Here is a 13,526-nt window from a genome sequence, read left to right on the forward strand (position 1 = left end):
GTAACCCCTGAATAGTGTGGATGTGGCTCAAAATGCAAAAAGAAAAATAATTATTATTTAAATAAATAATAGTAAAAAATATGATTTGAAGAAATAATAGTCAAGAATTTCTCCAGATTGAGAAAGAAAACAGATACCCAGATCCAGGAAAACCAAGAAGTTCCAAACAAAATACATCCATAAAGGGCCATGTATCTCAATGGTAGAGTACCTGCCTTGCATTTGTGAAACTCATGTTTCAATCCCTGACAAACATAAATGCACTAAGACACATAATTAAAGTAGAAAAAATCCAAAATAAGGCCGGAGAGATAGCATGGAGGTGGGGCGTTTGGCTTGTATGCAGAAGGACGGTGGTTCAAATTGCAGCATCTCATATGGTCCCCCCAGCCTGCCAAGAGCAATTTCTGAATATAGAGCCAAGAGTAACCCCTGAGCGCTGCTGGGTGTGACCCAAAAACAAAACAAAAAAACAACAACAAAAAAAAAAAAGGAAAAAGAAAAAAATCAAAAATAAGGAGAATATCCCAAAAGCAGCAAAAGAAATGTGAAGTTGTTTATAAGACAAACTACCATGTGACTGGCAGCAGATTTTTCCACAGAACTGCTACAGGTCAGAAAAAGACATGAAGTTCACAACATGCTAAATGAAAAGGAAGTCCCTACAACCAATGCTACTCGCCCAGCTATGTTATCACTCAGAAGTGAAATAGTTATAAAGATTTTCAGACAATCATCATGTAGATCAATTTGTGTTTATTAAATTGGCCATGCAAGAAACCCTTGGGGATTTTCTATAAAGGAAACAAAACTGCACTTGGACATATAAAGCTACCTAAAAAAGAAAATCCTAAAATGAGAGAGGAGTACTAATAGTACTAATAGATATGCTGTAATAACACCCAGAATATACAAAGGAAAATGTCAATAAATTATTTTATATCAATGAGTTCCCCAAATGTTGATACTCTGTGAATTAACCAGTTACCAATCAAAAGGCACAAAGAGTTGGAATGGATGGGGTGTGCAGCTGAACCCAGAGGCCAGAGAGATGGTACAGAACGTAGGGCCTGTTCTGAAATTCAGCATCACTCCCTGTTCCCCTGCTACGAGTTCCATGGCTCCATAGTCTACAGTTGGGAAGGACTCCATGACCTCCCTCACAAGTCCTGTTGCCCTTCTGTTCTTTTTGTCCCTCCTCTACTCACAGCTAGAGGAATGTGATGGAGAACTTCTGGGTTCTCTACCACCTACCAAAGCATAGATGAGGGGTCAAAATGAGGCTGCTGAATATGCCAGGGCAAAGGCTGGTCAAAGAGGGAGTAGCCTGACTTGGAGTTCTCCTTCCTGCTCTGTTCTATTTCTATTGTCTATCTGGCTACATCTCATGTTGTCAACCATTCACATGACCAAGTTTGGGGACAGAGCAATCATATAGATGTAGGATGCTTTCCTTGCAAGTGGCTGATCCAGGTTCACTACCTGGCACCACATATGATTAAAAATAAATAAATAACCAGATAAATTAACTAGACCACCTGTCTCCCTCATTTTCTCTATAATATGTTGCGCTATCTCTCTGGCCCTGGCATAGATGTTTTTAATTCCATTCCAGAGAAATAGTATAGCACACATTGACCTGGTATCAATTCCTGGCATCACATAGAGTCCCCTAAGACCCCTGTAAAATAATCCCTGAGCACAGGACCAAAAATAAGCCACTCTCACTGCCTGGTCTGGCCCAAAATTGAGAAAGAGAAAGAGAGAGAGAATTCCTTTTATCTGGCAAAATTTTAAGTATCTGTTCATAAATGTTATGAATGTTATGAATATTACAAAGAATAGCAAATGGAATATCACTGAAATATAAATGTCATTTTTACTGATGTATATTGGCATACAGTATTAGTTTTAGATGTACAATGGTCTAGTATCCACAGCCTTTGCCTGGAGTTGAGAGAAATAGAAAGTCACAATGGACCTCTCCACCTGAGCCAAATACCCACTGAGGTCCACACTGCCTCTTCAAGCCCTATGGTCAAGTGGAATTAGGAAGGACATTCCACACCCTCACCACTGTCCATCCCTACATCTCATCTAGTCTTGTCTTCCTTTCTCCCATCTCCTCCTCTCAACAAATTCCTATTAATATGTGATATATATGAGTAAGATATATACAGTAGACAAAAGCTAGCAAACCAAAAATAATATTTGTAGTTGGGTTAATGGTTTTTTGATAATGCTAGTTTCTTAATTATAAAACTGTGCTAAGATCATGAGAAACATTTTTATTGGAAAAAGCCTGGTAGAGATCAGATTAATACAATGGCAGGACATGTGCCTTGAATGGAGCCCACCTCAGTTCAGTCTCCAGCATCCTATATTGTCAGCCAGCCCCCTAAGAGGACTCTTTAAGCACAGAGCTGGGAGTAAGCCCTGAACACTAATCAGTGTGACCCAAAAGCCAAAAAGAAAAAGATTGATAAAGGTTACATAAGAAATCTCTGTGTAACTTCTTGTAAGCCTAACTCAGTTTAAAACATAAATGTGGGTAGGGTCAGCAACAGCACAGCAGGTAAGGCTCTTGATTTTCATGTAATCAATCTGCGTTAGATCCAGGCACTCATTATGATCCCCTGAGCCCACCAAGACTGATTTGAGTACAGAGCCAGGAGCAAATTCTGAGCACTTCCAGATGTGGCTCCCCAGGAAGCTGAGCAATAGGACATCAGATAGGACAATTGCATGAAGCCAATCCTGGTTCAATCCCCAACATACCATATAGTCTTGTGCATGCAAAGAGTGATCCCTGAGTGCAGAGCCAGAAGAAATTCCTGGGCAGTTCCATGTGTGGATCAAAAAAAAAAAAAAAAACAAAACAAAAAACAAAAACACAGATGTGGCCTCAAAACATATCCAGTGGTTTCTCACATGAGGAAAGAGAACAAAAGCCTCTTGATTCTTGTTTAAAATGTTTGAAAATTGATCCAACATTGACATAGACTCAGGGTGTTCTGATGAACATGGACACTTCATGAGAATCACTGACAATTGTTAGAACACTCTGATCACTGTGAAAATAATTGTGTCAGGAGAATGAAAGAGGGAAGTAGAAACCTGTCTAGAGTACAAGCAGGGGTGGGGTGGGGAGGAGGGAAATTTGGGACATTGGTAATGGGAATTTACACTGGAGAAGGGGGGTGTTCTTTACATGGCTGAAACCCAACCATAATCATGTTTGTAATCAAAGTGTTTAAATAAAGATACAAATTTAAAAAAAGAAAATAATTGTGTCATTAGCATGGTGTCACTAACAGATTGTGTCATCAACATGGTGGTCAACATGGTGGCTATGCAGTTTGGTTCATTAGTGTGTGCTATATGCTAACACTGATGTGTTAAACCTACTTTCAGGCAGTAGACATGCATCTGATGGAAACTGTAAACTCAATAAAGAAAAAATTTTGTACTTTACAGTGATTCAATAAATTAAATCATTTTGTTTAAAAATATAAAAATGCGTGGATGACAATGTTCCCAACTATCAGGTGTTTACAAGAATATTTCCACTTCCTCCTCTTCCTTACCCTCTCATTTCTCATTTTCACCCTGATACACCTCATTTTGATACTATTTTCCTTGCTACACACATGCAGAATCTAGAATACCAATGGCTGGTGAGGATTGGGAAAATTAGGGCAACTCACACACTAGGAGCGGCATGCCAAAGGGTGCAATCCCTTTGGAAGAAAGCTTGGCAAGTTCTTATAATAGGAGCCATTGTCATACCTGGTAATTCATTCCCTTGGTCTTCATCTTTTTCCTTGCAAATTTCTTTTTTTTTTTTTTTTTTTTTTTTGGCCACACCCGGCAGTGCTCAGGGGTTACTCCTGGCTGTCTGCTCAGAAATAGCTCCTGGCAGGCATGGGGGACCATATGGGACACCGGGTTTCGAACCAACCACCTTTGGTCCTGGATTGGCTGCTTGCAAGGCAAACGCCGCTGTGCTATCTCCCCGGGCCCTTTCCTTGCAAATTTCATAGGACCCTTTGTACTATGAAACTTTTCCGTAAGTTATGATGAGCAATATTCATCCTGTGCTTCTGCTTTGGCTTTTCTGCTTTTTTGTCTTTAATATTTTCAGCCTTTTTTCTTGCTCACATAAGTTATACCACATCTCAGCCAACCTTCTCTGCTAAATCCCCCAATTAAGCTGCCAGGGGCTATGGATTTGGTTTTGGAACATGACAAACAAACCAGATGGTGGCCTTTAGAGGCCATTTGTGTCCTTCCTGGCTCTGTCAGTTGATCCACATTTTATTTCCTCATCAGGATGTACTTTTCCCAAAAGCCTTTCCCATTTTAGCAAACTGAGATTTCCTGATCATTGTTGCCCACCCCTCAGAGCACTTCTGGCAAGGATCTTCAAAAAAGAAAGGGACTGGGGCTGGAGCAATAGCAAAGCAGATAGGGCTTTTGCCTTGAACATGACCAACCTGGGTCCAGGTTTTATCCCCAGTATCCTATATGTTCCTCAAGCCTGCCAGGAGCAAGCAGTGATTTCTGAGCACAGAGCCAGAAATAACCCTGAGAGCCCCAGGGTATTACCAAAACAAAAAACAAACAAACAAACAAAACCTGAATGGGACTGCTGGGTTTTCTTCTTGTACTCTTCTCTGGATATTTGCACCAAGGTTACCACCCAGTTTGTATTGTTCAGTTGAGCACAGAACAAAGCTCAAGACTCAATGCTCAGAGCCTCTTATGTGAGCTGCCTTGATAAAAGGTCTCTCAATTGCTGGATCTTCTTGCATCAGGAAATTATACATACAGTAACGATCCCCATCTTCTTTTAATCACATTAGTCATGTTTCCAAATCTGGCCATATCTATGGGTGATTACTATAGAAAACCTGGTCTCCCCATCACCCCCAAAACCTGATCTTCCCAGACTTCCCAAAATGAAGTGGTTACAGCCTCTAACGAAACAATTTGAGTGAGAAGTGGGCAAGCACTTGAACTCAGAAATTTTCTATTTCCAGTACTACCCTAGAGAAAATCTTAAAATTTACATAGCAATGCATATGTAAGGTGATTTACAGGAATATTTTTATTGTGAAAATTGGTGGTTGATTAAATAAATAAAAACTCCATGATTAAATAAGTTATAAAATATCTATTTTATGACATACCATATATGGAATAGAGTATCTATTTATACTAAATGATCTCCAAGATTAGAGAAGTAAAATCCATGTAATGTCATTTATGCATATAACACAACCAAACATCTCTCTCCTCCTCTCTTTCTCCTTCCCTTTCTGTTTACAAGTGCACACAAATATTTATAAATATGTTTCAGCATTTGTTTCTGGGTGAGAAAGAATGAAATTAGGAGTGGTGAAAAAATTTTAGCTTTGCCTAGTTTTTGTTACTATTCACAAGGAGAATCTATTCATGTATTATTATTATACATTTATTTTAAAATTTAAATGGCGGGCCCGGAGAGATAGCACAGCGGCGTTTGCCTTGCAAGCAGCCGATCCAGGACCAAAGGTGGTTGGTTCGAATCCCGGTGTCCCATATGGTCCCCCGTGCCTGCCAGGAGCTATTTCTGAGCAGACAGCCAGGAGTAACCCCTGAGCACCGCTGGGTGTGGCCCAAAAACCAAAAAAAAAAAAAAAAAAAAAAAATTTAAATGGCAGCAATTTGAGGCTCAGTGCTCTGAGTCGCTATAAATACTACACTAGAAGGGGCCAGAACAAGTGTAGAACAGGGAAGGCATTTGCCTTGCATGCGGCTGACATGTGGCTGACCCAGGATCAGTCCCTGGCATTCCATATCGTCTCCCAGAACATCCAGGTGTAATTTCTGAGTGCAGAGCTAGGAGTAACCTTTAATGTTACCAGAAATGACAAAAATAACAAAAAATAAATAAGAATGTTTTCAAATACTGCACACGTGTTACATACATGGGATGTAGAAACACCATCAAATATGAAGGCTGCTACAACAACCAAATTTTAAATTGTGCTGTTATGCAGTTGGTGAAAGAAAACCTGAGGACAGGCAGGTTACACTGTTACATCTGAAACCCAATGATAACTTCATTAAAAAATTAAGATGAAGGCTTCAAATAAAGTCACATTATTGAGAGTTTTAATGTTACAGAAAAAAATACCACAAGTCACAAAGAAGAATCCACAAATGACCTATTTCCCATTAACTTTCCACAAGCCAGAGGGAATTCAGATTGAGAGAGAAAAACACATATTTAATAATTTATTTAGTGGTATCAAAACATGTATTGCATAGTTGTTTATACTTTGCAGTCAACATGACCCAGGGGAAGCACTGAGAGAAAAACCTGCTGTGTTTGGGGATCAATTTCTACAAAGGAAATTGTTAAGTCATGAATCTCTGATAACCAAACTGTCATTAGAACCTGTAAATACATTGGTCCTTGAAACTCATAAATCAGGTAAAGATTTTTGTAAAAGTAAGCCAATAATCAAGAACCATACTCAGGCCATCTGCCCATTTTTTTTCCACTTAAGTTGCCTGACTTTCCTGGGAGTCATTTTTGAAAAATGAGCTTGTTTCTGTGCTCATAGATATTCATCTGCTTTTAATATCTCCCCATGAAGCTTTACCACTACATAAATTACACATCAATTCCTAATAACATCAAGAGCACACTCTTGCTTCCTCCACCAAAGCATCAATAACTTTAATAGCTAACTCTTTGTCACTCAGCACTCTCTTCCACAGCAGATTGTGGTATAAATGATAGAGCAAAATTTATTTATCATAGAAGCAAAACATTTTTCTAAATATTAGAGACTTTATACTGTTGATACCAAAATAAATTACCACTAGTTGGAATGAATCTATCTCATATAAGCGCTGGGACTCAGGGCAGTAGAGGAGCTTTGCATAGTGTCTGTCAGGACAAATGTAACACTGAAGGCTGGGTATAGAAGGCAGTCTTATCTCTTTCCCCACTGTCCTGCTACAGTCAGATTATGTCTCTGCCATGAACATTCTTAACCTAAAAATGTCCTAACCTGAAAGCCAGTCTTAATAGAAAGAACATCAGCAGACTGGATCCAGAGGAATAGCACAGTGGGTGGGCATTTGCCTTGCAAGCAGCTGACCTGGGTTCAATCCCTGAATTCCCATATGATCCCCTGAGTCTGCCAAGAGTAAGTTCTGAGTGCAGAGCCAGGAGGAACCCCTGAAAACCAACAGGTGTGGCCCCCCAAAATATAAAAAATATAATATCAGCAAAAAGGCTCATGAGCCCATCAACCTTAACCTAGGTAACCTTCCGTGCTCTCTTTCTCCACTTTGCTTTATTCTAATTCTATCTCTGCATTCTAGACATTTGCCCTTCTACCAATATGACTTGATATTATTCCCTTGATTTCTTCACCCCCAATGTTATTCTTTGTTTGTACATAAGAATATGTATTTCTGCCATCTACCAGGCTCTTTCGATCATCTGCATTTTAAACCTCACAACTAGACCATGACAAGGATCACTTTTTGTCTCAGTTTTTATAGAGGATAAGTATACTTTACTGAGCCACATGTAGCTTGAAAGTGATGAATTTGGACTCACGGTGAATCTCTCAGAATTCAGAATTTTTTTAAACAGTGGGGAGGGGGATGCCCTCTCTAGAAGCTATAAATCTAAAGAAAATTAAAAAAAAAAAAAAAAAAACAGAAAAAGAAAAAGAAAAAAGGGGGCAGATGTGGCAAGTGGTTTTTTTTTTCTTTTTTTAGAGAACCATAGAATATGAATCATCAGGTTCTGCCTCACATTTATATGTTTCTTTACAAACTGAGAAAAGGAAAGAAAAAGGTGGCCGGGAAGGTGGCGCTAGAGATAAGGTGTCTGCCTTGCAAGCGCTAGCATAGGACGGACTGCGGTTCGATCCCCCCGCGTCCCATATGGTCCCCCCAAGCCAGGAGCGATTTCTGAGCGCATAGCGGGAGTAACCCCTGAGCGTCAAACGGGTGTGGTCCAAAAACAGAAAGAAGAAAGAAAAAAGAAAGAGAGAGAGAGAGAGAAAAGAGAGAAGAGAAAGAAAGAAAGAAAGAAAGAAAGAAAGAAAGAAAGAAAGAAAGAAAGAAAGAAAGAAAGAAAGAAAGAAAGAAAGAAAGAAAGAAAGAAAGAAAGAAAGAAAGAAAGAAAGAAAGAAAGAGAGAGAGAGAGAGAGAGAGAGAGAGGGAGGGAGGGAGGGAGGGAGGGAGGGAGGGAGGGAGGGAGGGAGGGAGGGAGGGAGGGAGGGAGGGAGGAAGGAAGGAAGGAAGGAAGGAAGGAAGGAAGGAAGGAAGGAAGGAAGGAAGGAAGGAAGGAAGGAAGGAAGGAAGGAAGGAAGGAAGGAAGGAAGGAAGGAAGAAAGGAAGAAAGAAAGAAAGAAAGAAAGGATGGAACACAGGGGCCGAATGATCTTAGGAGCATAGAGTAGAAACAAAAAATGGTCAGCCCTAAAAACCCAAAACAATGTCAATGACAGTGTAATCAAACTACAACAAGCTATACACAAAATGGACCTATTACACTATCAGTCTAGGGGCTTAGGGTGGAGGTATGGGATGCATACTCGGAATTCTGGTGGAGGAAGGTCAATACTCGTGGAGGGAAATGCCTTAATTCACTTGCACTATGTTACTGAAAATCAATTGTGAAAGACTTGTAAAAATAAAGATTAAAAGATAATAAATAAAATTAAAAATCAGAAATTTAACTCTCTATGAAATAGGACTCCAAATGAATTAGTGCTCCTAGCTTGTCATCAAAATACAGTAAAATCCTTTTGGAAAAATAGCCAATTTTATAAAAACTGCAGAACACTAAAATTAAAACACCTTGGAGCTGGGGTGGTGGCGCAATCGGTGGGGAGTTTGCCTTGCATGCACTAACCTAGGACTGACAGCGGTTCGATCCCCCAGCATCCCAAGCCAGGAGCGATTTCTGAATGCATAGCCAGGAGTAACTCCTGAGCATCCTCGGGTGTGGCCCAAAAACCAAAAAAAAAAAAAAAAATTAAAACACCTTGCACACGTATTTATTTTTTTAAGAATTATTTATCTAGGCACTCACATGCCAGGATTTCTGGGTCTTTGACTGGTATGTTGGGGGCTCTGGGCGGGACAGCTAGCCACAGGCCCCCTGGGCTGAACTCCTAGTCCAGGGGACCAAGATCCCCCCAAACCTGGTGGGTCTTCAGGGCCACGCCTGGTTAATCGGGCCCTGGGGGAGGGGGGAGAAATCCCTCCCTATGCATCCAGAAACTACAGGGGCAGGGCTGGGCTCAGAGCACTCGCATGCCAGGATTTCTGGGTCTTTGACTGGTATGTTGGGGGCTCTGGGCGGGACAGCTAGCCACAGGCCCCCTGGGCTGAACTCCTAGTCCAGGGGACCAAGATCCCCCCAAACCTGGTGGGTCTTCAGGGCCACGCCTGGTTAATCGGGCCCTGGGGGAGGGGGGAGAAATCCCTCCCTATGCATCCAGAAACTACAGGGGCAGGGCTGGGCTCAGAGCACTCGCATGCCAGGATTTCTGGGTCTTTGACTGGTATGTTGGGGGCTCTGGGCGGGACAGTAGCCACAGGCCCCCTGGGCTGAACTCCTAGTCCAGGGGACCAAGATCCCCCCAAACCTGGTGGGCCTTCAGGGCCATGCCTGGTTAATCGGGCCCTGGGGGGAGGGGGGAGAAATCCCTCCCTATGCATCCAAAAACTACAGAACCGCGCGGGGGCTCGCGCCCCTGCGCGTACTTCATATATTAAGAGTATTCCTTACTGTTATGTTACGTTTTACGTATCCAGAATCTTTATTTTGTATTGTGCCCTTTCCCACATCCCTACAAAGCTCTTTTTTATTCCTTTACTCTCTATCCCCCCCAAACATCTCTAATCTACATTACTCTTTTTAATCAGTAGTGTACAAGCCTTATCACAGACCAAAGCCGTGTATTGTGTGTAACAACCCCAAACTGTTTCAAGATACATAAAATGGACACGTATTTCTTTAGAATATTTTATGTTTTTTCTCTGACAGCTATAATTCTTACTAAATGTTGTCTTATATAGTGACGATTCTAACCACTTTTCATCTTCTCTTTTTGAGCTGTTTAACAAGGAATCTTAGAGAAAGAGTCCCCCAGATTAATGCTTATGATTGAACCATAATTGTTCTTATCACCCCCATATGCGCCAAGAACACCACGTGGCATTGCTCCTTTTTTGCATAGGCACATTAAAATGGGAAAATAGTATACATATAAATAAGATCCTATCTAATAGAGATTGGTACAGACAAATCTTATAGTGCAAAGGGACCTTACACCCTGAACATTGACATAACGACCTGGCACAGACCTCAGAAGAAAGGGCATTTCCCTGAACCAGGGAAGCCATCCACAAAACATCCAGGCTGGTCTATAGCATCACCTGGAAGCAATCCTCCACCAAGGAAGACTCTACACTGCTCAGACATTGTCCTGCTCAAAAGAGACTTCCATTAACACTGAGAAGACTTAGCAACAACAACGACTTGCTTACAGGACAGGGCTCCCTGCATTGCCCTTTGATTGTGAGGTGAAACCAGAGGACGCTCCACATCCTGACTTCAATGTTGGATATACAGATACCAGGATCTTTAATACAGAAGCTTGATACCAACAACAGAGACTGTGTGAAAAATATAAGTGTGTTGGCACTACAGACAATGTCTTGGATTGATGTTGGATATACAGATACCAGGATCGTTAATACAGAAGCTTGATACCAACAACAGAGACTGTGTGAAAAATATAAGTGTGTTGGCACTACAGACAATGTCTTGGATTGGACGATCTAGCTTGCCTGGAGCCTAGAGTTGGTCTTGTGCCAGGAACCTTCAGGGGTTGGGTCTTTTTGTATTTAGGCCAAGGTTATTTCTTTCCATGTCCCTCATATTTTGGTGGGCCTATGCAAACAACAATTGCCACTCTAACACCATTTTTGCTGGGCTCCTTTGACTCTAATCCTTAAAAAGAACCCAGTTAAGATTTGAGGGTAACTTAAGCTAATATGCATGAATATGGAAATGTAAAAAAAATGCTATGCCTGTAATGTTTAAGGAGTTATGTAAGTTTTATGGCTTTAGATTGCCTTGTGTGCTATTAAGAAATATTATAGTGTGTTACAATCTTAATGTTCTTTGGATGAAATTTCAAAGTTGGGATATCAGCAAGGGGACTTCTGAGAATTATGTTATGTATTGTCCTTCCACTGTAACTTTACCTTGTCCTCTTTCTTTGCATCCTTGTTCTCATAATTAAAAATTAAAAAAAAATTAAAATTAAAAAAAAAAGAATTATTTATCTAGACAAGAATTGAGTGCTGAAAGAGGATAAAGTGATGTGCATGGTACCCTTTCATTAAAAATAGTGCAAACCACAGTGTCAAAAAAGTAAAGAGAGAAAGAGAGAGACAGAGAGAGAGACAGAGAGGTAGAATCCCTGCCCAGAGGCAGGCTGGGAAGGGAGGGTGAGAGGGAAACTGAGGTCATTGGTGGTGGTAAATGTGCATTGTACTGCTAATCAAAATGTCTAAAAAAAAAAAAAAGAAAATGAAAGAGAGAGAGAAAAAAAAATGTATGCCCCACAGACAGAAAGGAGAGAGGGCATCAGAAAGGGTGAGATGAAAAATGGGGACATTTGTGATGGGAAATGTGCATTGCCAAAGGTTGATGTACATTGTATGACTTTAACTCTATCTGAACAACTTTATTGGGGGGGGGGGCAACTATTTTATGAACAACCTTGTAACCATAGTGCTTCAATTTAAAATATGTACTGAAATAAAAGAATAATTAATTTGATTAGGTTGTATTAGAGTTTGATTGCACCTTGTTTTAGCCAAAACAAAGACTTTCCCCCTGCTTCCTGCTTTCTCTTTCACCCACCCATTTTTACATATAAAAGGCCCACCTAGACTAGACCAGCCTAAGTAGGTCTTTTGTCTGTCACTCTATATCTTACCTTGCTGAATTGTGTATTGAGCTGGAATAAAAGAGGTTGGTTTGGCATGCTTGACACCGCACAGTCAAAAGCTTCACAACCCCATGCTTTTCACGCTTATGCCTGACTTGGATTATTTTTCATGGTGACCCTGCTCCAGACCAATTATCCTGGAAATGGATTATGGCAGGTGGAGCCCTACAAAGTTGAAGTGATAGAGACAGCTGGTAGGGTGCTTGCCTTGCATGCAGTCAACCCAGATGACATCCAACATGATCCCTTGAGCACTGCTAAAAGTAATTACTGAATGACTGAACATTACCAGGTATAGCCTAAAATTTTAAAAATAATAATAATTTGGGGCGGGAAAAAAAGAAAAATAATAATAACAATTTAATAAAATTTTTCTATATCTCATCAGTCATAGCAAAGATTCAAAATCAGGAATTCATGTGTAACATTAGAGACACATAAACTAACATAGAAGTAAAACAATAAAAATATATTAAACTCTTCTAGTTTTCACAGTTACTCATTCTTTAATACTGTTCACATTTTTGAGGACTACAAAAGATCAAAATAATATTCTTAATGATATTCACCTAAAAATATCACATTTGTTAAAAAATTAAAATGTACCGATTCTTCCCCCAAATGTGATCATGATAGATAATATATTTTTATTACACTTTTTTGTTTTTACAGTGCTGTTTAATGTAAATCTAAAAACATTTATTACCTCTTTTGCCCAAAAGTAGTCACAAATGATGTATATGATAAAGGACTATTAACCAAAATATACAAATATGTTCTGAAAGTCAACAATAAGAAATAAAACAACCCAATTTAAAAATGAGCAAAAGCTTGAAAAAGCACTTCATCAAAAAAGATATACCAGTGGCATAGAAGCATATGAAAATATTATAAAATTTGTTTTTCATCAAGTTGTTATTATCAAATTGTAAACAAGATGATTTAGAGATTCCATATCAAAGTATATAAAATTTGGAACATTGGCAGAATCAAATGCTGGCAAGAATCTAGAGCCACAGAAACTTTTCATTCGTTGATGATAGGAATGAAAAATCCTATAATCTCTTTGGCTGCAAATGATGATAGATGACAGAGATAGATAGATAGATAGATAGATAGATAGATAGATAGATAGATAGATAGATAGATAGATAGATAGATAGATAGATAGATAGATAGATAGATGATAGATAGATAGATGATAGATAGATAGATAGATAGATAGATAGATAGATAGATAGATAGATAGATAGATAGATAGATAGATAGATTATATTTTGCCAAGGCAAGCACAGGTACAATCTCTTTGGAAGATAGTTTAGTTTCTTACAAAATTAAACATACAATTTTTATCTGATCCAGCAACCACAGTTTGTAGTTCAACTTACACACAGACAGAAACCTATGTGCAGATATTTATAGCACCATCACTCCTAATTGTCAAAAATTGAAAGCAACCTATTTATTTTACAAGTG

General features: G+C 39.6%; 1 protein-coding gene across 1 annotated transcript in view; it reads right to left on the reverse strand.

Moving 5' to 3' along the window:
- Window positions 1–215: 215 nt before the first annotated feature.
- Window positions 216–13,526, reverse strand: part of MTHFD1L (methylenetetrahydrofolate dehydrogenase (NADP+ dependent) 1 like) — a 641,585-nt gene continuing 628,274 nt past the window's right edge. The window contains exon 18 of the transcript XR_007491265.1: window positions 216–226. The gene's annotated coding sequence lies outside the window, so the exon portion shown is untranslated. The remainder of the gene's footprint in view (window positions 227–13,526) is intronic.

The sequence above is a fragment of the Suncus etruscus genome, chromosome 18 (assembly GCF_024139225.1).
Source record: "Suncus etruscus isolate mSunEtr1 chromosome 18, mSunEtr1.pri.cur, whole genome shotgun sequence".
Taxonomy (NCBI): Eukaryota; Metazoa; Chordata; class Mammalia; order Eulipotyphla; family Soricidae; genus Suncus; species Suncus etruscus.